At 35.7% G+C, this 24787-nt stretch overlaps 5 non-coding genes across 5 annotated transcripts; all 5 read left to right on the top strand.

Annotated features, from left to right (window-relative positions):
* The first annotated feature begins 12216 nt into the window (after positions 1 to 12216).
* Positions 12217 to 12290, top strand: Trnai-aau (transfer RNA isoleucine (anticodon AAU)). Its single transcript has one exon. It is a non-coding gene; the product is annotated as a tRNA-Ile (tRNA).
* A 2781-nt stretch (positions 12291 to 15071) lies between these two features.
* On the top strand, positions 15072 to 15145 carry Trnan-guu (transfer RNA asparagine (anticodon GUU)). Its single transcript has one exon. It is a non-coding gene; the product is annotated as a tRNA-Asn (tRNA).
* A 2459-nt stretch (positions 15146 to 17604) lies between these two features.
* Positions 17605 to 17677, top strand: Trnak-cuu (transfer RNA lysine (anticodon CUU)). The gene has a single exon. It is a non-coding gene; the product is annotated as a tRNA-Lys (tRNA).
* Positions 17678 to 22120: 4443 nt separating this feature from the next.
* On the top strand, positions 22121 to 22193 carry Trnak-cuu (transfer RNA lysine (anticodon CUU)). Its single transcript has one exon. It is a non-coding gene; the product is annotated as a tRNA-Lys (tRNA).
* Positions 22194 to 22782: 589 nt separating this feature from the next.
* On the top strand, positions 22783 to 22856 carry Trnai-aau (transfer RNA isoleucine (anticodon AAU)). Its single transcript has one exon. It is a non-coding gene; the product is annotated as a tRNA-Ile (tRNA).
* The last annotated feature ends 1931 nt before the right edge of the window (positions 22857 to 24787 follow it).

The following is a 24787-nucleotide window of genomic DNA, read 5'->3' as shown; positions in this document are numbered from 1 at the left end:
CATGAAAAAGTTATTCTACAGCATGACAACGCTCGGCCTCACATTGCCAAACCCGTTAAAACCTACCTGAAAACACCGAAATGGGAAATCCTACCCCACCCGCCATATTCTCCAGATATTGCGCCATCCGATTATCACCTGTTCCGATCGATGGCACATGGCACTATAAATAAAAAGAAATTTTTGAAGTGCATGTTTATGTGACTTCCACAGATGTGCAACAAGGCAGCAGTATGCTACTTTGTTGTAGCTAATAAAGGAGAAATCAATCATGGCATTGATTCTGTAGTAGCCCTTCCGGTTGTAGTAGAGGAATTTTCCTTTAGTGGGGAAAATACTTTTTATGTGCGTCCCATCCACACACAAAATGATGCCAGGAAATATATATTTTTGATAGAATTCCATCTTGCTTTGCCGTTTTTCATTGGCACTCACTTGTCGAGATTTACCCACTGAGGACATAATCGTGTTTGTAGTGACGCCAATACGTCTTTTAGTACATAGGTAAATGTCGACTGGCCCATTGACACGTCGAAATCTTTGCCAACTTCGTGCTGATAGCCTCCCTCCGCAAGAAACCGTAAAACAAAGGATAGTCGGAGAATTGGAGTTTTGGACGACGACCTCGCGGAGCTTGCGCTATCTTCAATAAAACTCAAAACATATGTAAATGCAGCTTGTAGACAAAGACGACAATCTCTCTTCGCTGTGAGTGGTTGACTAAAATATTCCCAGGGATAGTAATTAGTTTGTGGAAAATGATTCCATAGCCAAACGAGTAGTGGATTGAGAAATAAAGGCTGTATTATTCATACGATTTTTGAAGTTTGCCAGGACCAATGAGTTCGATAAAGTCGTCAAAAAGTTTCGACAAAATAGGCAAGAGACTTATCAGCCTGTATGAGGATCTCAGCAAAAGGCTTGTGGGCATCTTTATTTGGTTTTGGCAGAGCAATTATTTCAAAAACTTTCCAAGGGGCAAGGGAAAATATTTGAGTCCTATTGACGAGTTTAATATATGCCTTAGATACTTAATTCCATTGTCGGGTAGATTGCTTATAATTGGTCCATTAGTTCTGTCGTATCCCGGAGATTTTTTCTGGTTTATATTCTTAATTTTTGTCAGTATTTCATGTATGGTCACTTTTCTAATTTTTCCTTTCTTTGCATTCAAATGTATCAGGTAAGTTATTTTGTTGCCTATTTTTCGGATTGTAGAAGGTATTTTTGAAGTGTTTCGCAAGTGTGCCAGCTTTATCCAAATGTGTTTTAGCCCACGTATTATTTTCGGTAAGAATTGCATGTTGGTGAAGTGTTACTTTGCTAATGTTCCTCGTCGCTTTCTATATGAGAATTTGTCATTTTTTGTAGAGTCTAAACTTGCCAGATAAGATTGTATTGTAGCTTTTTATTTTCAAATTCCTTTAACATCTGTTTAATATCTTTAGTCTAATTTTGTTTAAGATTGCTTTGTCGTCTGGATGTCTTGTTGCTTGCCATTGTTTCCTTAGTTTTCTTGTAAGTTTTATCTTGTATCTAATATAGTCCGGAATATATTTTCTCTTGGTTGTGTGGTTGACTGTTGCTGTTGATAAAGTTAGTGCGTGAATGATTGCATTGGTGAAAAACGCATTAGCACCGTCGATTTGTTCTTCAGTTTTAAGCGGTGAATTGCAGTCAATTGCGCTTTTAACAGGTTAAACAGGTTTTAATTTTGAGAAATATACTTGGAACTCAAGAGTTGTTTGATGCCTTAAAAATATAACTCATTATTTTCAATGCTGCGAACTCTCTTTCGAGAGAGTTTCATTAAGCCGCGTGCATACAGGGAGACTTTAATTGCTTCAACTTCCCGATCGGCAACATCGTTGTTTGCAATTGCTTAGTTTTTGGGCTACAGTCAACAAACGCATTCAGAGAAGCGTGAACACAAAGGTTGCCGACAGAGCAAAAGTGCAAGAGTATCACAAGTAATGAGTTTACGCAACAAATGTTTCCCTGTATGGACGCGGTCTTAGTAATACTGAGTAAGTGCTTCTAACGCTACGAAAAAATGTTTCTTTGTACCAGTCGCTTCATCGAAGAGGCCTTTTGAGTGCATATTTTGAGTTGGCCTAGTAATCACCTTTCTTGCTCGCTTCGTACCGCTGCTGAAGAAATTGTGGGATCACAGCAAAAAGGCCAAAACATAATAGATAAAATGTGGAATAATACTCTGCCAGCAGCACTAAGGCACGGTGCACTAACAGGGCTAGTTTACAGTATGCAGACAAACATGAGAAGACATTCCTCGGTTGATACTTACCACCTTCCTAAGCTCCCGACCAACCACCAAATATTGCATACGAAGAGCTTCGCTGTCCCGCGAAACCCGCCTAAATTTGACCCAATCGCGCTCATGATACTGTAGCAGGTTAGACTCTTGCTTGTCTAGAATCGACTCCGACACACCAAATATATTGTATGTCCAGCATGTGAGGGTACACCGCACGACACTAACCCCCTTTTCACATGCCCCATCAAACTTACTCACCTAAGATCCTTCTCTCTCTCTCTCTCTGGACCCAACTTGTCGAAACAGCACGTTTTCTAGGTCTACTGTTAGGTGAGTTAGACGAAGGCGTTCGGTAACTATGTACATCGCACTGACAGGGCTTTGTAATCTGCTACAACAACACTAACCTGCTCTAAGCTACTGCCATCAACTACTTGAGTTGCGTGGAAGCCTTATCGAAATTTGAAAATGGAAGACGAGACATAATTTTCACACAAAAAAGGAAAATTAGGAGTTCGAAACACCTCACTAATCTGTAATGTGAAGACGTGTTTTTCAAATGTAAAGGGGGCGCGAAATTAATCAACCAATTTTGTTTTTAAATAACTTGTTCAGTAAGTAAAAAAAAAATTAATTTGAGTGATGGAAGTCTTTATTTCGCACGTTGCGCGCCCCGTTGTCTGTCTGTTTTTAAACTCCAGCTTTCTAGTTCACAAGTGTCAGATATGATTGACATAGGCTGCCATTTGCAAAAATTATGAATCTTCTGATAGGGTGATTAATTTTGCGCCACCTTGTATTACCTGTTGCTTTTGTAAACAATTCAATAAAAAATTCTGTTCGGATTTTTGCAGACTATAAATATGGTCTGAGAAGTTACGCCACTCTACAATTTGCGAAAAAGTCAATTTTTTTAATCAATATTTTTAAACTTGCGTTTACGTTTTTTGTTCGAAAATAAAAACTTCAAAGTCATGTCCAATTTATATGAAGATCCAAGTAGATCGGTGGAGACCAAGTTTGTTAAAATTCACAACACAAACCCTTATAAGAATATCGCAGATGTAGCAAATTTAGTTGTTACCTTCATAATTTATGATTTTTGTTTATAATATAATATAAAATCTCAATTAAAATGTTAGTTTCTCCAAAAAGGCTGTTATTGGCATAATTTTTTTTTTTAATTATTATATTACGCTTTGTTATTACAGTTACATTGTTATCGAGAAATAATAACTTTTTACTTTGGAGTGGTTGCAGTCACTTCAAAATTTGTAATCCTCACTTGAATATAGTTGTTGTTGTTGTTATAGCAGCATAAACATTCCCATTCGAAAGAGAATTTATTTTCATTCATTTACATTTTCGCTTTAGTGCATCCCTAAAACCAGGTATATATGTATACAAATGAGTATATACAAGTAAAGTATGAGTATACCTACTAATAAAAATGTCACCTAAGAGTCACAACACGACTCTTGCTAAATTTTCTGTTGCCCTAGTAAAAATGCTTAAATTTTGTTTGTCAGCAAGCTAAGCGAACCTGGAGGCACGCAAGGTGGCCTCTTTCACTGTAAAAATTATATTAATCTCTTAGGCAAAGAACCTGCGCTAATTAATTTCGGGTGCTTTAAAGAGAATTATTGTTTATGAGAATTCAAATAAAGTAAAAAACTAACTAACTTTGTAATTTGCAATGAAATAAAGTAAAGAAATAGAAAAATAAAAAATAAAAAATATATATCAAACAAATCAATTCATCTCATCAAATCATTTAAATTTTACAAACGACCGCCGAATACAAAGAGGGAATGATTGGTAATCAAGAGATGGCATACATGTGTTGTTATTGTTGAAGCGAAGAGGTTCGTCGGCCTCTAACAGTCAACCCGCAAATGAAGCGTAGAAACAACAGAGTTGCATTCAAATCAAAGAGATCCGATTGAGATTGCGCTGGCATTGACTACGAAAAAATTTGCTACTTAAGGGAAAATAAAATATATATATACACATAAGTCGGTAAGACGACACAAAAATGTAGAGTAAACATTTTATTGCGAACGCAATGAAAAACTAGTGCGCGCACTCTTAAGTAAGCGTAGGCATTGAGCAAACATCATGTAAATGTGATAAAGTGTGAAAAGTACGCCAAGAAAAAGTACTCAGGGCATGATAAAAAAACAATAATGCACAGAAAATATGTTCTCTTAAAACTAAAGTCGACTAAATAGAAATGACTCTGTTTCAACAAAATATGAGTTTAAGTAAGAGTATATAAAAGCAAATTCGTATACAACGTTTGACCAAGTATGAATAAAGTTAAGAGAAATATTGTAAGAGTTTATTAAAACATATAATAATTAATTTTTAAGGCAGAAAAATTAACAGACTTCAAATTTGCAGTTGAAAGAAACCTTCTTAATTATTTGCATATAAACATAGAAAATATTCAACTATGAAATTCTAGACTGAACATTTTTGAAATACGGTTAAATGGGCTAAAATTTTTCAACGAAAAATATATTGCATTTTGTGGAGGAAATTATTAACACAAATTTTTTAAAGTGAACTAATATTGTATTATTAAATGTGTAAAATATAAAATTGCAAGAATATGAAATTAAAATTTTTAAACGGGAATTTCTGAAATTAAATGGAAGAAGCTAAGTTTCTCTTGGGAAATAAGGGATGATGTTTCAAGTAACGACATCATGAGCTAATATTTTTAAAATTAAATTTACTCTAGTATTGGCGAAAACAAATTTTTGAAAGACATACCAGGTATATACCTAGGAAGTGAGATTTTCAGCTATTAGCCCATAGATGTCGCTAGGAGTATTTTTAAACCTTCCCAAATGTCTTGTTTTTTTCGTCGGTCATCTGTTAACAATATTCAGTTCATTGTTACGTTTCACACAACAATGCATTTTTGTCGCTCATAACAATGTCGAATTTCGTGCCTTCAAACTACGATTTGCGTACATCGTGAAACCACTTGCGAAATGCTGCTCTCCCGGTTCAAAAGTAAGTCTTTTTTGCATTGAATCGTTACGGGTGATGAAAAATGGGTGCATTTCTCCAATCCCAAGCGTAAACGATCGTAAGGTCCGCCCGGCCACAAGCCAAAAACAACGGCCAAACCAAATCGGCCGCAAGGCAATGCTGTGTGTTTTCTGGGGTCAGCGCGGTATGATTTGGTACGCGCTATTAAAACCAGGTGAAACAGTTGACGATGCACGCTACCAACGAAAATTGGCCGATTTGAACAGCGCTATACGCCGAAAACGCCCAGAATATGCCGATCGGCGTCACAAAGTAATTTTTCTTGATGACAATGCATCGCCACATGCACCGCTACATCGAACAAGAGCGACCCGGGAATTGGTGGAGACGTACGATTGGGCACCGCTGGTGGATGCGGCTTACTCACCAGACTTGGCGCCTTCCGATTATCATTTGTTTGCATCGATGGGCCACGCACTTTCCGAGCAGCGCTTCAATTCTCACGAAGAAGCCAAACAATGGCTCGATGATTGATTTGCGGCCAAAGACGGACAGTTTTTATGGCGCGGCATCCACAAATTGCCTGAGAGATGGGAAAAATGTGTCGCTAGTGATGGCTATTATTTTTAAGATTAAATTTGTAACCATTTTTTGTTAAAAAACGTTTGAAATTGAAAAAAAGTATGATTTCATAGGTATACACCTGGTATGAGTTCGGTTAAGAAATTTCTAAATCAAAAATTATTATTTTATATACATAAATATAAAATTTACAAACAAAATTTATTAATAAGTGCATTTGCGAAAATGTAAATGTTTATTAAAAAAATATGAATTATATAAAATGTCAAAAAAAAAAAATATTTAAAATAATTAAAAAAAACTTTTGTCCAAAATGTTTTGAAACTCGGTGAAACGCGCAAAAAAATTGTACCTCTTTCTCAGTTAGCACTAACCTTAAACCCGGGACTTTTCAGCCCATGTGTTATATCGACCTTTCTTTCGAAACTCTCTCTCTCTGACACTGTATTTTTGGAGAGATATCTACGGTTTTCAATCAGCTTCAAATGGCATTCAAAATCTTCTTCTTCTGGGGTTGCATTTCAAGCTGACAATTTCTGGCTCACTTTGTAAAAGAAAAAATTTATTGCGGAAATTGTTTACGTTCTACTGCGTTTTAGCAACAATGTTTTAGATTCGTTATTGTGAAAAACATCAACGAATTTATTTGCTTAAATTTTTCGTTTCTTGCGCTAAAGAGCTTAATGAATTTTTTTAGCTTTATGTTCTAGCTCTGCTCCGACTAAAATTTTCCGTCCCTTAGCTCTTTCCTCTTTTTGCTCCTTAGCTCTACTATACTCCGAAGCCCTGCTTCGAAAAATTCCTGGTTTGGTTTTCCCAAATCTAATAAGAAAATGTTTAATAATTAAAAAATTAAAATATTCTGAATAATACCAAATAATACGAAAATATTAAATTTGCATACAAAATTTTTTTTATTCATTGTGATTAAACTTGATCAGTAATTTCAAAAAATTTAATTTTAAACAAAAACAAAGAATAAATATGTAGAAAATACCGATTAAATCAAACTATCTAAAGCTGGTTAACCATTTAATAAAAAAAAATCACATTTAATTGAATTTGATTTAAATAATTGGATTGATTGATAGTTGCATTTAATTTTGTTTTGTTTTATGTAATGTTATTTTACTTTATTTTATTTTATATTATTTTCGTTTATTTTATATGATTTTATTTTATTTTATCTGGTCTTGCTTAAATTTAATTTATTATACGAATCTGAGTGTACAACTTTGACGTGACAACGTCTTATAATTCGATGAAGTCCGCTGCACGCACCAAAAAACCTGACTCATGCGGCGTTACCTTGCTCTGAGGCGTTCCATTTAAGGCTTGATGGACTTCAACTAAGCAACGATAATATCTCCCTTATTGAGTCCAGACATAAAACTCACGCTTGGTGCAAGGAAAACGTGCCTAGTGCTGTCAACCTGTATTATAGTAACAATGAAGTGGATTCGTACAACCGAAGCGCAATTCTAAATGCATACAACTGTCTCGCACATGATGTTATGCTTGGTTATTCAAGTGAAAAAGAGAAGAGACAGTACCAAGGTAAACTACACAAGATGAAAGTGGCAGAAACCGATGGATTACTGTACCTGCTGCTTTCGGCAGAAGAATGCCCCTACATGATAACTTCTAACATAGATGTCGCTGATGGGTTTGTAAATGGAGCAATTGGTGTCTTGCGACATATCGAACGTCAGCAGTCAAATGGAAATGACAATTTTGCAGAACCAGGACCATTGACCAGTACAACTTCGCCAGCAGTTAGAGAAGAAATTGTTTCTTTATGGTGCGAGTTTCCAGAAGAAACAACAGCACCCAGAGCAAAAGTTAAATGTCGACCTCACGTGCAAAGTAAGCCAAACAGTTTGTCTACAAATTGGGTACCAGTTTATAAGAAAATAGTAACCATTACACTAACAAAAACTATAAAATGCAAACGAAAACAGTTTACTTGCATTTCTGCTTGTGCCATCACTATTCACAAGTCACAAGGTGGACCGTTTGCTGTCATTGTTTATAAATACTCATTCAAGCAACTGCAACAGTGGGTGTACGTGGCGCTGAGTCGGGTAACAAGTAGAAGGCTTGTATATTATCACTGAAAAAGATGCGCCATTTCGCTTTAAACACGGACGATAGGGAAACGACTCACAGACAACAAGAGATATCCGTAACGAATACATTCGACTTCGTGGTCAAACACTTCGAACAATTACTGATACTGCAGTACAATTCTGTAATGACTCAAACAATGCAGGACAAACTCTAATAACGAACCTTAATTCACAGAGTTTGCCTGTTCACTTTGCAGATATTGAAAAGGACACAGTGATTCCAAGGTCTGATTATTTGATTCTGACTGAAACGTGGATGCGTGACAATTGTGATCCAATTACAATTGAAAATTTTGAATGTGTAACCCGGCAGAATAATCGATCAGATTCTGAAACAAACGCAGCAGATGGAGTGGCAATTTATAGAAAGTTATCATCGACGGCCAAAATTGTCAACGTTGAACTGTCGAATACAACTCGCCTTATTAGAAACACTGTTGACGTTTGCTTGGCAGAAGTTACTTGATTCACCGCTGATACCACGTTTAAAATGGTTCTTGGCGTAGTTTATTTCATCCTGGAGCAAATATCACGTAACATCAGTGTTCTGCTGCATCAAGCGCTATTTCGGGATGTTTACAACAGCCAGTAGAGTAACTTCGGGTATTGTGCTTTGCAAACCGATTGCTTAGAATTTAACACAATTTTTTTAAGAGAATATTTACTTTTCCATTAACGCGAGTGTATTTAGCTATAGATCAGGTAAGTTTTCAATAAATATGAAAAGGAATTTTTAAAAACAAATTCAATTTGAAAAAGTTAAATTCGGCTAATGTAATATATCCTTTGTCGCCTAATGTGATATACCATATTACATTAAACGTACAACCCATTGGCACCAAAAAAAATGATGTACTTTGCTCATACGCGAAATATTGAGGGTCTTGACAAAGCTCGTCTAAATGGTGTTGTAATTATATCTTTACCCCCGGATTGTACCCACAAGATGCAACCTCTCGATAAATCGTTTACGGGGCCACTTAAAACGTATTATAATGACGAAATAAGAAGACATATGAGAGAACAAGGTCAAAAAATAACCCAATTTGGCGTTGTTGAGTTATTCTCAAAAGCATATATTAAGGTTCAAACAGCTCAGATAGCAATAAATGGATTTAAGTGTACTGGAATTTATCATTTTGATAAACATATATTCCAAGAAGCCGACTTCAACGCTGAAAGAGAATATCGATTTGAAGAAGAAGCATCTATGCAAGCTAACTTAAAAGAATCGATCGCCAGTACTACATAGTAGCGCAGCTATGAGCAAATTTATAACACCTTGGAAGATCTCACCACCGCCGAAAATAAAACAGCCTACTAGCTCCAGAGGTAAACGATCTCCTGCGTCGGTATTAACAACATCGCCATACAAAGCATCTTTTGAGGAGAGCATAAGAAATAGGGAAAGTTCTTCGAGCGAATCTGAAGAAAGTTTGCAGCTGCCGAGTTCAGATGAAGACTCTTGTATAGAGGCTCCACCTAGTAATGACACGGTGTGTTCTTTTTATAATAAGGTATTTGAGATTGACGAAGTCAGCCCAACATGGCTATCGTATTTACAATGCGATTTAGTTTGGGCACACAATAAATGCTTCCCTAAACGGCAAGCTAAGATCTCTTCAAAACTTACTTATCTATCTAAATACGTATTTTATTTGAAATTTTTGTTAATTTAGTTTAAGAATTTTCATAAATTATTTTAAGATATACATCTGTACATATGAATAAAATTTTTGTTTTTATTTAAAATTCTGAATAATAGATGAAACTATAAAAAAATTGTATGGGTCTTACTTTTGTACATGTTTGTTTGGGGCTTAACTTTTCCGGGATTATAGGCGTGTAATGTGATACTATATATCCCTTTACCCGAATAGACTATATCACATTATCCGCCAAATTTTACAAACCTCCCTTTTCGACTATTTTTGATTTCAGTGGAAAATCTGCCGGTTGGCTGAAAATAGAATACTCCAAATTCAAAATTAGCTACACAATACATCAATGCACTGTATTAAGCAATAATAAGTTAATAAAAGTTTGAAATTATGGAGTAATAGCAGAAAAAGGATTACCTACATCACAATACCCGAAATTACTCTATGTACATTCCATCATGGAAGTTGATATCTATGTACCAATTCTTCTTTGTGGTGACTTCAACACAAACGTGAAAAAAGACGAAACATGTATCAAATTCATGAAAGAGGCACCACCATAGATTTAACTTGTTCAAGACACATTACACTCGAAACACTCCTTTTCATATCATCGTCCTATTCTCAACAGAACAACAAATAGTAAGAAGTTAAATATCAAACGTGTTTTAAACTTGTAAAAATATCACACATGTTTGAAAGTTGTAAAACAATTGTTCAACGCACATTCATACTTGTAAAAACTATGTACATACATTGTAAAAAAAAATTTACATAATTGTATTCATGCGTACAAATAAAAGTAACTTGATCAATTCCATTGCGATTCCATTTACCTCCTTCTCTTTATCCATACAAAATATCTATCCAACAAATAAAATTAAAATTTTCTTTTGAAAAATGCAACCATTCCATCAGTATTTTTTATGACGTTGTCACGTTCAACTATCGTGAGTAAACCGACTTTACAGACAACCTCATTTTTTTTCAACTTAGTGAAATATTAAAAAGTTATGTAATCTTTAAAAATTAAAAAGTAAAATCGTAAAAAGAGTTAATCACAAAATTCTATTTTATCACATAATCGACAGTAAGAGTACGTAATTCAAGCACACAATCTCTTTTTCATCCGCTTGACCTTCAAAGTGTGGCAAAAGCACTTTTGTAGGAAGCGCTCTTCGCTAAAGGGCAACGCCGCTATGAAAAAGCGCCTTTTTAACTTAAAGCATTTAAAAGAAGAGTGCTTTCAGCGAACTTATCTTGTGCCACCAACTCATATGAAGTGTTAAAGTGTGCACTTAAGTACTCAAGGGAAGCTTCAAGCCAATTTTTATTAACTACTACTACTGGGCACTTTCTGCAAATCATGATGCACTGCTACGAATGTGACTTCAAAATCACAGTTAACTACTTTTTCGAAACGGGGCTTAACCATACAAAAATAACGTCACCACACATTCCGTTATGGTAGTGGTAGGTAAAATTGAATACCTCTTAGAGCAGCAGCACCCATGCATGAGAGTTTATTTATTCCTTCTTTTCAAAAATTTCACTTAATTTGCTGCACCAAAAAAATACTCTTTTTCTTCCCTCGTACCATTTTTCAGCTGAACTCCGTTGTGGCTTCACAGTAGCAGAATCCCTTCAGCACGACAGCCAGTCCGGCTACTTTGCTACACTTTCGCGTCCGTCGTAGCAGCCATACAAAAAAGAGCAAGAAATGTTTAAGCGAAAATACCAGGCGAGCAGCCAATAAGTGCAGGGCAACAACTGAACTAGTAGCGGCGCGCTATCACACACTCTTAACTGCTTGACGCACCATTTGGCGCGTATTCGCTCGCTTTGATGGCGGCAGCTGACTACAGAAGGTAAATTGAAAGAAATTCATACATACATACATAAGTACATATATTGTAGGTATGTTCTTTGGTGTTGGCTTGCGATTTCCCTTTTTTGCTATTATAACTCACTGTTTGTTATTTGGGTTCTGTTCTCTGTGTTTGTCGCTCCTACTCAGCTTTTGTCTGACATACACGAAATGTCGTTGTTGTTAAACTCATTTATTTTTCTCGATTGGTTCGTGTTATTGTTGTATGTATTTATATTAGTGCAGATACACAATTCTCTTGTGAGCAACAACAAATGTAAATTAGTGGAAGAGCGCCGCCGCTATCATCGACAAACAACCACAACAATGTTTTGAGAACTTATTGTTTTTGTGGAGCTAATATTATGGCAATGTTCATTTGTATCGATGCTCTGTGGTGGTGTCTCTTTGGCATTTTATAGGGGTTGTTGTTGTATATGTATTTATGTACTTAGCAGCTTGATGATGATTTGTAATTGGCTTTTGCTTTGAGCTGCCTTTACTGGATACTTTTAGTTTAACATCGTTTGAATACATATTGATGATTAACTAAAAGTGTAGGACGCTGTTAGTTACTAATAGACTAACCTGTAAGATTTTTCATCTCTGGACTATTGGCTTACTTATTTAAGTTGCAGCTCTCTTCTGTACATTTCCCATGCGCGCTTATAATGGTATTTTGACATTATTTTAATATCTGGCCCATTAGCTCAGTTGGTTAGAGCGTCGTGCTAATAACGCGAAGGTCGCGGGTTCGATCCCCTCATGGGCCACAAAGACAATTTTTTTTGGTAATTTTTAATTTTAAGTAGTAAAATTAATATTAATAAAAATAAAAATGTGTTTATAAAAATACTAGCATTTCTTCAGCTTAGAGAGATTGAATATCTTAGACGTATCGGTCCATGATTTCCGCACTTTCATAGAACTCTACTAAACTTTTCCTCCAGAAATGTTTCCTCCATTCATTTTTTTATTCTCCATTTATAATAGATGATTAGAGTAGACATTAGATGATTAGAGCAAGCAAAGAAAAAAATTACAGATCAAACATTAAGAAAAGTTTCCATCTCTCCACTAATCCCTCAACAGGCTCCTGAGGAACCTTTTGAACATGAAATAAAAACACCATTTCTGCAGAGAAAATATGAAGTTATTGAGACCAAACAACCCAATTGAGTATCAATTGAATTTATATATACATATACAGTCAGCGTCAAAAGCAAATGTACACCACATATTGACAAGTAGTGAATATTTGTTTATTTTAATTTTTTAATTTCAATTAATTTTTTTTATACAACTAAAACAAAAACCATAGAACGCAAGGTTCAAACTTCGTAGAAATTTTATATAATTGGGAAAATTTTCATCAAAATTTCAAACTTTGTAATCAGAGTTTATTCCCTTTTTTTAGTCCATTGAATTTTGTTGTGCAAAGTGCAAGTTTCAAGTGACTCAAGTGAAAAATTACGTTGATTTTTGAAAATTTTTATGCTGACGGTGTTGGGTGTTTTCTTCCATATATTACTTCACTCAAGTGTAAAAATTAATATAAGCAAAGATTTTTAGTATATATACATGTGTATATACAGCTGTTGTCAGCTAATTAGAAACGCTCTCTTTTGATAAACGCTTGATGAGCATAATATTAAACTGTTTAAATTTACCGTTATATTTTCTCTTAAAATCATTTGCATTGCTTTTGATACTCTATTTACTACCCAATGCGCCTAGTTTTGTAGTTGTGCAATTGAAGTACCGTTAATATTATCCAACGCAGTGCATGGGTTACTTAGTTCAAGGTAAATAAACTGAGACGAGTAATTAGAAACAGTTGTTCAATGGAAGCATATTCGGCAAGTTGTGTTATTTTAATAGTAATATAATCGACTTTTTGGTATGTATATATTTTAAATTGGTTGTTTAAAAGCAACTAAAATATTCGTCTTCAAGATGTGTAATGGGAAAAAGCAGCAGATGTACACCTGCCCTGCGCAGCTCCATTTTTGTCCTTCGTAAAGCTGGAAAGTCGTACAGTGAAATTTCTAAGCAAGTCAAATGCTCAAAAAAAATGGTTTTTAACGCCTTAAAGCATATCCAACTTTTTAAGACTGTTGACAATGTTCCACGTAAGAAAAGGCTCCGGAAAACTTCAGCAGAAATTGACCGCAAGATAGCAATCATCTCCAAAAGAGACCCAAAAAAGACTTCCACTGACATCCAACGGGAAATTCAAGATCAATATAATTTCGAAATATCCAAGAGGACAATTGCTCGGCGTCTGGTCGAATCTGGACTGCATGGCAGAGCAGCACGCAAGAAGCCCCTTCTAACCAAGATACAAAGGAGACGGCGAGTAGTCTTTGCGAGATCCCATTAGTATGTTCGATGGCCAATCAACCAAGAATTCAATCCTCGCTACGTTTCACGGGTAGTGAAGCGTTGTGGAGGATCAATCATGGTGTGGGGATGTTTCTGGTGGAATGGTGTTGGCCCAATCCATAGGATTGATGGTATTTTAAATAAGGAGAAATACGTCGATATACTAAAAAATGTAATGTTGCCGTGGGCTGAGGAAAATTTGCCTGTTACATGGAAGTTTCAACAGGATAATGATCCAAAGCACACGGCAAAGTTGACGAAATAGTTTTTCGACGAAAATTCCATCAATGTTTTGGAATGGCCATCATCCAGTCCGGACTTAAACCCAATAGAGCATCTCTGGGGTGACGTTAAAAAAGCCGTGAGTGCCAAAAAATATCCCAAATATGGATGTCCTTTTTGCCGAAGTAAAAACGGCATGGCAAGCAATACCTGTGGCGCGCTGTCAGAATCTCACTACATCAATGCGCAACCGATGTGAGGCAGTGTTGAAGCAAAAGGGTTATGGAACCAAATACTAACATAATCTTTATGTTGATCTGATAATACATTACTGTTTCTAATTAGTTGCCCTATCCAAATCGTGCATTTCATATGCTTTAAAAAATATATATATATTTAATAAAGAATTGCGATTAAATTGTTTTCCACTAGTTTTTAAGTTTATCATATGTTTAAATAAAATTGGCAAAAAGTGATGAAAATACGTGTTTAAAAGGAAAATGGAAAATTTATTTTGTCGTTTCTAATTAGCTGTCAACAGCTGTATGTATATATATATTTTTTTATTTAATTGAAAATAAATCATTTGTTTAGTGCTCGATTTAAGGAAAAAATTGATCAGCACGAGTTGACCTGGCAGAAAGCTACTGTAAAATTACCAAATTTGTTAATATTCAAGAAAAAATTTTTGTTTCAGCAAATTCCCAAGAGACGCCTTTTATCTCCATCACAATAATCCTCGTTGCGCCTCTTAGTTAAAAAAAACAGCAGTAAAAGTAATAAAAAACCGTTTTTAATACTTTTCGCATCGTCTTTACTACCTTCTTATTGAACTGTAGTCAATATGTCGTGCACTAACAACGCATTAACGTTCCACTTAGCGTAAATACAGCGTACACACAGACAAGCGGTACTCAAGTAATAACTTTGACTATAAGTAAATAACTGCCTCCGTGGCGCAATTGGCTAGCGCGTTCGGCTGTTAACCGAAAGGTTGGTGGTTCGAGCCCACCCGGGGGCGCAAAATATTTTTAAATTTGGTTTGAATCAAAAACTAAATGGATAAAAAAAAGTATCAAACGAAGAAACAACGTAAATTGTAGCTAAGCAAGCAAAAAAGGTATTAGCTATGCGAGCGCGAGAGCTACGCAAAATTTGTACACATTACCCGTTCCGCCAGAGAGAGTGTGTTAAGATATCGCTTCATATGACAATATCAGTTAATCCCCAGTGTACAGTGTACAAATTGAGCCAGCGATAGACAACATTCTTATTTGACAATTTGTATGTGTTGTGGATTTATATGTGCTAGTAGTTTAATTCCATTAACCCATTGCTAGCTTATTTTAAACCTTTTCCTTTCCCAATCCTTTTCAAATGAACATTTCTTACTCCGTTTGCGTTTCAGCTTGCTGGCAAATGATTCATTACCAGTGGAAAAATGTGTCACCACAGAACACATATCGCAAGGAAAATTGTATTTTATCGTCGTGAGAAATCTGGACAAATCCGCAATTGCGTGTTGAGTCCTAAAATGGAGGGAGTTTAACATAAATATTCTCTTCCGGTTATTTAAGGGGGGAGCCTAAAAATTGCATCTCTTTGCGATTTTGTTTTTTAAGGAAAAAATTAATTTAGCACTGCAAAGCTTTTTCTATCTTTTAATGAACATTTAAAAAGTATAAAAAAATTTTGTACTGGTTAAAATAAGTTGAAAAAAATGTTTAACATAGAAATTAGTAGAGCGCTGCAACGCTGGAGTTTCCAACTGGCGTACAATATACAGCTCGTAATTATTATCTAAAGCAAAAAATTCAAATGGATTTCTAATTATTATAATTTTTTATTCTAGATGAACTAAGAAAACTGAGAGAAATTCCAAAATTTCAACTTTTTGGAGGTTTTAAAGAAAAAAATGTCTTTCTATAAAAAAAAAAAAATCACTTCAACTTGGTATAAAAATCTTGAAAATTTTTTTTTATCTATTTTAGTAGTTCAAATAGAAGAGAATTTAATACTGAAGGGAACAAGCTATGACTAATTTCAAAAGGTTCATTAGTTTTTTTTTTCATTCATGTACGCCAATTCAAAGAAATCATAAAAATGAAAAGTCGAGAAAAGAAGATAAAGTTTGTACTATAGCTGCCCGGTCACAGCGTAACTACCTAACGCTCGCCTACCTTTGGCTTTGTATCTACGGAAATATTGAGAATTAGGCTCTGTGACTTTGTGTGAATATTCTGAAATATATTAGGAATCGCTTAAAACGAAAAAAAAAATTGATTTTTTTGACCTTATAAACCAGGCTACCCCCTTTGAAAGCTCTAAATGTTTTCATACTCCCTGGGCCATATTGTTTAAATAACAAATGAAGGCCCGTGAGATATGTACTGCTTGAGTCGGCGAATACTAAGTTCCCAACACTACATTCTCATGGCAGCCGGTTCTACGTTACCGGAATGACTCGGGTTTTTCCTGACCAAGGGCTGCCGCCCAGTAAACTAGCCCTGTCTAGTGAACCACTTATCCCTGCGTTGGGACGGCATTTGGACGCAAACGCTTTCCCGCTTGAAGCAGAAAAGTGGTTTGGACTACTGAAATGATGCCCACAAATGTGAGCTGTGGGCAGCAGTGAAGTACGGCACGCAATTGCCAACAGTTTTCCGTTTTTATTTTATTTTTTTGTTTTTGTTTGCAAAATCGTCGCATGGCACACAATCACAATTGAGTCAGCAAACTTAGTTCATGACATTTGTTTTTTTTTTTAGTTTCCACAACTGAAAAGTAATTTCATTCGGGTTAAAACTAATGACACTTAGGGCCTCTTCTAATCGCCATTTCCCCGCTCGTTATCTCTATGCTCGAATAACTTGACCAAACTTGCATGCGAAAGCAACAACAATGTTATCGAGTAAGATTCGCCCGCTAGCAAGTATGGCTATAGCTCATTAGGCCACACTGCCTTACCAACATATGTACCTATGTAATATAAGGCGCGTTGCCGACGTACGTTGCCACGTTCCCACGACAGTCGGTTCTACGTAACCGGAACGACCCGGATTTATATCCGACCAGGACTGTCACTTCAGCAGCATTCCTCGTATATGCACGGGAATTGCTTATGCTTCTACAACAACAACAACAGCAATGTAGGTTGCTTCATCTATTTGCCACTTGCTAACTTTTGGCGAAAAGAAGAGGCCTTTAATAAAAAATTTCTACCAATGCATTCAAACGAATTGTCAATTATACATGTAAGCATTTTTTGTCTCGGCTACCTGGCTTACTGCTCGTATATACTGTTAGTTAATCTCTTTACTTATAGGTTGCTTTGTAAGTGCTCTGACACGCACACAAACTACATGCATATGAAGTTCTCTTAACTGAACACTTGCTTGCAAACTTGTTACTTTATTTTTTCCACCAATTTTGCACGTTGCTTCACTATAATTTAGCAATTTTGCTGTTAGCGTGACATTAGCCCGGCTAGCTCAGTCGGTAGAGCATGAGACTCTTAATCTCAGGGTCGTGGGTTCGAGCCCCACGTTGGGCGCAAGTTAATTTTTTTCTATCTTAAAAAACAAATGTTTTTTTGAGAACAAAAATTTACATACATACATGGGTTGGAAAAAATAACAGGGACAGGGTCAAAAGATATTTTTCTTGATTTCCAAGTTCTTTTTTGGAATGAAGATAAGGAACAGTGTGTATTTCAGCCTGAACATAATATAGGTGCAAGTTATTAAATTTATTTCTTCGAAGTAAATTTCAATTGTTTAAATTTACATTTTTCAAATTCAATATTTAGTGAAGCTCCTTTTTTTTAATGACTTCCTGGCGCCTTCGAGTATGGTATATTTATGTTGAATATAAAATTTCAAAAAAAAAGAAAGTGTTGCTGATGATGACCTCTGCAAACGAACTAAAGACTATAATTTGAGGGCATGCACCTGGAATGCCGGGAAAAACAACGCGAATGGGTCTGGTGGTGAACGAGGAAAAACGAAGTACCTCCTTTCGTCAAACAAACAGTCGGCGCACTCGCGTATCGGCACCCAAGTCACTGTTGACAATTATAATATCGAGGTTGTAAACAATTATAATTTCGAGGTTGTATCGTTTATTTAGGAACCAGCATTAACACCAATAACAATGTCAGCCCGGAAATCCAACATAGAATCTCTCTAGCCAACAAGACGTTCTTTGGACTAAGTAGGCAATTGAGTAGTAAAGTCCTCTCTCGACGAACAAAACTAACACTCTACAAGGCTCTCCTCATACCCATCCTACGTATGGCGCAGAAGCTTGGACGATGACATTATCCGATGAGGCGCCATATGGAGTGTTTGAGAGAACGATTCTGCGGAAGATTTTAAGAATTTTCATATTTATATCTTGAAATGAGTAACTTGAGCATAACATCACTTGAATTTACACGTACATATGTTTGTTGTACAAAGTGGCACAAAATTATTCGTTCAATTCTGTTTTTGAATATCTTTTTTACTAAATAAAAAAAAAAATAGTTCCGATTGATGGAGATTTTTATTTTGCCCTTTACGCGCTCCATTGATTCTCTGTTTTAAGAAGAAGAGGATTTGAAGGGCCTCAAGTGTTTATCTGCCAAGCCAAATTTTGGATGTGGTTCTTTGATGGTTTAGGCTAGTTTAAGCTAAGGTCAAGTTTAAGCAGAACATCCAAGTGCAAAATTTTCGGGCGTATGAACGCAAATTTCTTCGACAAAGTCTTGATTGACTGGAGCACCTAATTCCATATTCTAGCAAGATAACACTAGCATATTTGCGTCTCGCGCCACGCAATAGAAGCAGATTGAAGTGCTAGAGAGGCCATTACGATTTCCGTACTTAAATCCGCTAGGGAACATATGGGGGCGGCCTTCCTCGTCGAGTATACACTGAAAGATGCAAGTTTCACATCTTAGAAGTAGTACGGACCGTTGTTATGAAATCTCAAGAATATTATCCTAAATTTTGAAGTCGATCATAATAATACAATAGTTTCGGCGATACAGCCTTTGGAAGGTGTGCGCTCCAAGCCACTTTTATTGTTACTCAAAACTTTAAACGCGTTTTTCTCGAAAACTACTCAACCGATATTGATGAAATTTTACACATGTGTTCGAGATATAATTTACTCGTACTTGGACGAAGGATTTTTTTTTCAATTACAACTATTTAAAAAAAAAACAAAAAGGTCAAGCAAATTTGGCCGAAATTCATACTTTTTTTGGAAAAATGTCTGCCAAAATTCCAATTTTTACTTTTTTTCTTTCCTTCGTTCAAGCACGAGTTTATAGTCTTTACTAAAACACCTTTTTTTCATTTTAGATGATCCTGTCAAGAGTTATGCTGACAACGCGGACGCACCTTTTTTTCGAGGGGTCACCGGAATTAACCCACTATGGAGGAGTTTTAACTTTTTTTTTGAAAATTTCAGAAATTATTCTTTAAATACAGTAGAAGCCCGATAAATGCAATACCGATAACTGCAATTTCGCGGAAAGTACAATTCGATTTTGAGTCCATAGAAAACTCGAAAAGAGCAATAAAAAATTGCAATTTTCGGGCGCAAAAGAATTCTTGTTCGAAGAAATTTTTTACTTAATACGGCAATGTATTTGCGTTCATCACGCGCGAAGACACAGCTATATAGCTATGCACAGTTATGGTTCTCGGAATTATTGCGACCGAAAACACTGTTCTCACGCTTTGTGATTTTTGATTTTTACAAATAACTGTAAAATTGTAGCGCTGATATCATAAAATATGGCATCGAATCGTTTGTGACATTCAACACGCGTTAGTTTCAAGCTGGTTCTTGAGAGTAAAACAATCGTTCGGAGTTTGAATCATTTTTTTTGCTTTCATCAAATAAAATCATGGGAAAAGTGAAAAAGAATCTGCATTTTCTTACATTGAAAGAAAGAGATGAGATTCTCCAAAAAATTGAAAAAGGCGTTAAACAACGAGATCTTGCATTCGAATACAAAGTTGATTGCGCAACGATTTGCCGAATAAAAAAACAATCCCATTCATTAAAAGAAAATGCATACAATTCATTTTCACTTGGAAATAAACGGAAAACGTTGCGGTTTGGCAATCATCCAGAGCTCGAGAAGCGTTTGTACCAGCTTTTCATGAATCAGCGGCGACGAAATGCTCCTGTTTCTAGCTTGGTATTGAAAAGCAAAGCATTAAAAATATTTGATGAAATAAAAAAGGATGGAGAACAATTCAATGCAAGTGATGGATGGTTTTCGCGATTCAAGAAACGCTTCGGACTTCGCTATTTGACTGTGACTGGTGAATCATTATCTTGTGATCCAGAAGCCTTTGAGCCAGGAAAGGAAAGGAAAAATTGACGGCGAAAATCGCTGAAAAAGGATATGTAACATCACAAATATATAATATAATGCTGATGAAACGGGGCTCTTTTGGAAACTTTTGCCAAATAAAACCTACGTTTCGAAAGATGAAAAGAGTGCTCCAACCAACAAAGTTTCAAAAGATCGAATCAGTGTTCTTTTGTGTTGAAATGGTGATGGCAGCCACAAAATAAAACCATTAACGACCGGCCAATTACACAGCGATTTTACAGCCAGTGGATCAAGGTGTTACTAACTTGACAAAAATTCAATACAAAACATTGCTAATGGAAACCATAATTAGTGAAAAAGATTCTTCATTACATGAACTATTGAAGAAAATTGATTTGAAAACCGCCCTGATCATGTTGAGCCAAGCATGGGGGAAATTGCTCCCTGAAACGATCGCTAAATGCTGGAAAAGCGTATTGGGTACAAGCCCAACAGTTGACGCGATTAATCTAATCCAGACGATATGCCATTGGATATCGAAATTGACGACCCCCTTCTTGTTGGAGGATTACAACGGTTAAATGAGATGGTCGAAAACTATGTGGGTGAAGCAGACACAGATGAAATCCGCAATTGGGTTTTGGAATTAGGAATAGATGAAGGTGATAGTGAAGCCAATGAACCCGAAGATACTACTCAAGAAGAAACAACCGAAAAAGTCCAGCATGAATCGATTTTTGGCTGTGTCAATACAATTTTGAAGTGGGATGAACAGAACGATGTACTGTCATTCAGTCAGATCGCTTGTTTGCATGATATCCGATCAAAAGCACTTGAAAAGTGTTACGAGAAAACGCAATCGAAAATAACAAAGTTTTTCCAAAAAAAATAATTGAATTTTGGAGCACACACTCATATGTCCTTCCGCATTGATCTCTTTGTATTAATTTCAATAAATATGTGTTCATTTTTCTTGAATATCGACCTTTTGAGCTCATTAATTGCATTGAATAGAGTTAAAATATTTTTCCCTAGGTATTCCTCGATCCACAGGAGAAATTCGCAAAAGTGCAATTTTTCGCTAAGTGCAATCATTGCTGAAATTTTCCAATTGTACTTATCGGGCTTCTACTGTATGTATCTATAATACAGAAAAAATTTTGAATTAAATGAATACTTTTTTGTATAGAAAAATATTGAAAATAGGCCTTTTTTTACCCGACGAAACCCATGTAACCCCTTAAGCTCGTAAAGGAGTATGGAATAATAATAATAATAAAAGTAATTTGGAAGTTGAACTCGCTATTATTTTTATATTACAAACATTTTTGTTTAAGAAGCTATAATATTAAGAAAGCTTTTAATAAAATTCCACATTTACATTCGGTTCTTTACGTTCTGTTAATATTAGGAATGGATCTTCAATATAGGAAGCTCTTTCACTACTATTTTCATGAACTCAACTGGGTGTCGTCCAATTTAAAATTAGTCTATGTTTACAAAGTACGTTGCTTATTCAACAAATTAAATTGAATTTCCACATGATTTTCATGATTATCAGTTGTTTTTTTTATTTTTGATACTTTTTCTTACAACCCTTGTAAAAATTCCTATAGTGACAGTGACTAGAAGAAGGCTTTTTAACCGATGTATTGGTATGCCCGGCTAGCTCAGTCGGTAGAGCATGAGACTCTTAATCTCAGGGTCGTGGGTTCGAGCCCCACGTTGGGCGCAGATCAATTTTTTTCGATTTGTTTTTAACACTTTTTTTTTAATTTTCTTTTTTTAAGTTTCTTTTTTTTAAGTTTCTTTTTTTTTAGTTTTTTTTCAAATTTTCACCACAATTTAGAAATTTTTTAGTACTCGATTCAATTGCATGGAAGGGAAATTACACAAAAGCATTTCGGCTTTGTTTTAGCTGATTCTACGAGTACATACATACATATTATACATGCAGGCAAAAAAAGTTCTTTTAATAAAATAATTGGAATACCTGTAGTAATTTGTAGGTGCTTTAGGGCACTCAAGCAATTAAAAAATGTTTAGTTACAAAACGAGAATAAAAAAGAAAACATCCACATTGTGTGATAAGACTTACGAGCATGCATATGAGTATAGTTACATACGAGTATGAGAGTATTCTTGGTATGCAATGAGAGTATTTGGGTATGCAATGGGATTTCTCGTATACAATGAGAGTAATCTTGGTATGCAATGAGAGTATTCTGGTCTCAGTATTTCGCTTCTCTGCTGTAGATAAACTCTTACTTGCTTCAATAGCTCTGATTTCAATTGATGCATTTGTCTAATAATACACAGCTGGCCCATTAGCTCAGTTGGTTAGAGCGTCGTGCTAATAACGCGAAGGTCGCGGGTTCGATCCCCTCATGGGCCACATTAAATTATTTTTGATTTTGTTTTATTAAAAAAAAACAGTTATTTTGAGAATAATGTAAATTATTTCTATTAAAAAAATTATATATAATATTATGAAAGCCTACATTTCTTGCTATATTTTAATAATACTAGAAAAATGTCATAAACCTTAGCTCATACATACACACATATATGTAAAAAATACTCATAAGTTGTTCGAGACTGATTTGAAGTAGTTTCGTTTTATTTTTAATAAAACTCATACTCTCGGCAATGCTCTTCACTTGTATTTTTAATTTTAACATGTCGTGACTGCCAGTAATTAAACAAACTAGCCCAAAAACGAAAGGTAATATTATTCACACTCGACGACACTACTAGCGCCGCACTCGATGCTCTCAATGCAACAAAGTTGTTCGCCGTCATTAATTATTAGTAAGTATGCGAGGTTGTTTTTTTTCCGCATAAATATCAATTAACGTAGCAAACATGAGCGAAAATCAAAATATCTTTTAATTTGACCAAAAATATCGGGAAAATGGAAATTTCTCATTGTTCAGGATGTACCTAATTAGCTATCCAAAAAGACGATTTTTAAGGAAGAGCACTCATATTTAATGGGCTAGGTGAGGCCCATCTCAAGCAGTTATGTCTGGCAGATGGGTCCAAATTTGCTGGGACCAACTTTGTGGAACGCCATGTACGATGCAGTTCTGAAGGAGAAGCTTCAGCAAACGCCGAAATTGTATAATACGCCGATGATATTGCCCTGGTGGTAGTTGATACAAAACTGGACTACTTGAAGCAAAAGTGCAACGGCTACGTTAGAATTAGCAGGTCACAAAACCGAAGCAGTTCTAATAAGTGCTGGAGGGCGAAAGTCCTTTGAGCTGAACTTAAGTAGTCACCGAATAATCTCGAAAAAGATGTCTGGATCGACACGAAACTTTGTTTCAGGCATTTAGTAAATGTAAGTTCCAAGGCGGCTTCTATTAATGGTGCCCTGACGCGAATCCTCTCTAATGTAGGAGGGCTCGGGGGAAATCACAGGCGACTAATGTCATTGGTTGCTGACTCCATTGACATTGATATTGCATATAGCCTTCATATGCCTACAGGGAAGGAACCTGGACGCAGGAACCTGCTGTGCCTTTGGACATAAACGCGGCTCTACCCAGATGTTATACTTTTGTAGTCCCAGGGTAGAATTAGCCGAGGTGAAGGATTGTTAAAGTATTAGGGAGAGCGTGCCCCACATACCATTGGTGTGACGGCACCTCTGAGATGTTTCTGACATTTTTTTTACACCTCATTAAAAAGAAAACAAATATCTGACAGATTTAAGTCAACTTCGAAAGTGAATAAATGTTTGGGGAATGCTGCTGGAGTGGCAATCCTTGATCGGATAAAAATCTGGATATCCGGATGTTTCATCGCTTGGCCATTCATGGAAACGTCTTTTATTGCGGTTGATGCCCCCTTCTGCAGGTGCATTAAAAACATTGCAGATGAAGATGATGACGTTATCATAGCAAATATCCTATAGAACCCCGTCCGCAGTGCACTGAAGGCGAGATTTTTTAAACGATTCAGTATTATGTCGCAGGGGTGGCGCTGTAAGGAAGTAATAATTTTATGAGACTTGTTGTTTTTCATTTTTTTTTTGTACTTTTTTTTAATTTCAAATTTAAATTTAAATTGCATTTTTATAAATTTTTTATTTAATTTTAATTTTTTTTTAAATTTAAAATTTTGCACTTGAATGAACGAAAAATATAAGGAATGGATACAAAACCTTTAAGCATGCCAAGAAACAGTGCTGACCTCAATCTTGTAGAAGATCTATGGGTCCATTATGCAGCAGAAAAATAATCCAACGACACCAAGAACAATAGAGAATTTTAAATGCAGCTTTAGAAGATAGAAGATTTAAGGAAATATATGCGTGGG

Source organism: Anastrepha ludens, chromosome 6 (genome assembly GCF_028408465.1).
Source record: "Anastrepha ludens isolate Willacy chromosome 6, idAnaLude1.1, whole genome shotgun sequence".
Lineage (NCBI taxonomy): Eukaryota > Metazoa > Arthropoda > Insecta > Diptera > Tephritidae > Anastrepha > Anastrepha ludens.
The sequence above is the reverse complement of the archived record's forward strand: the minus strand, read 5'-3'. Positions and strand labels throughout refer to the sequence as shown.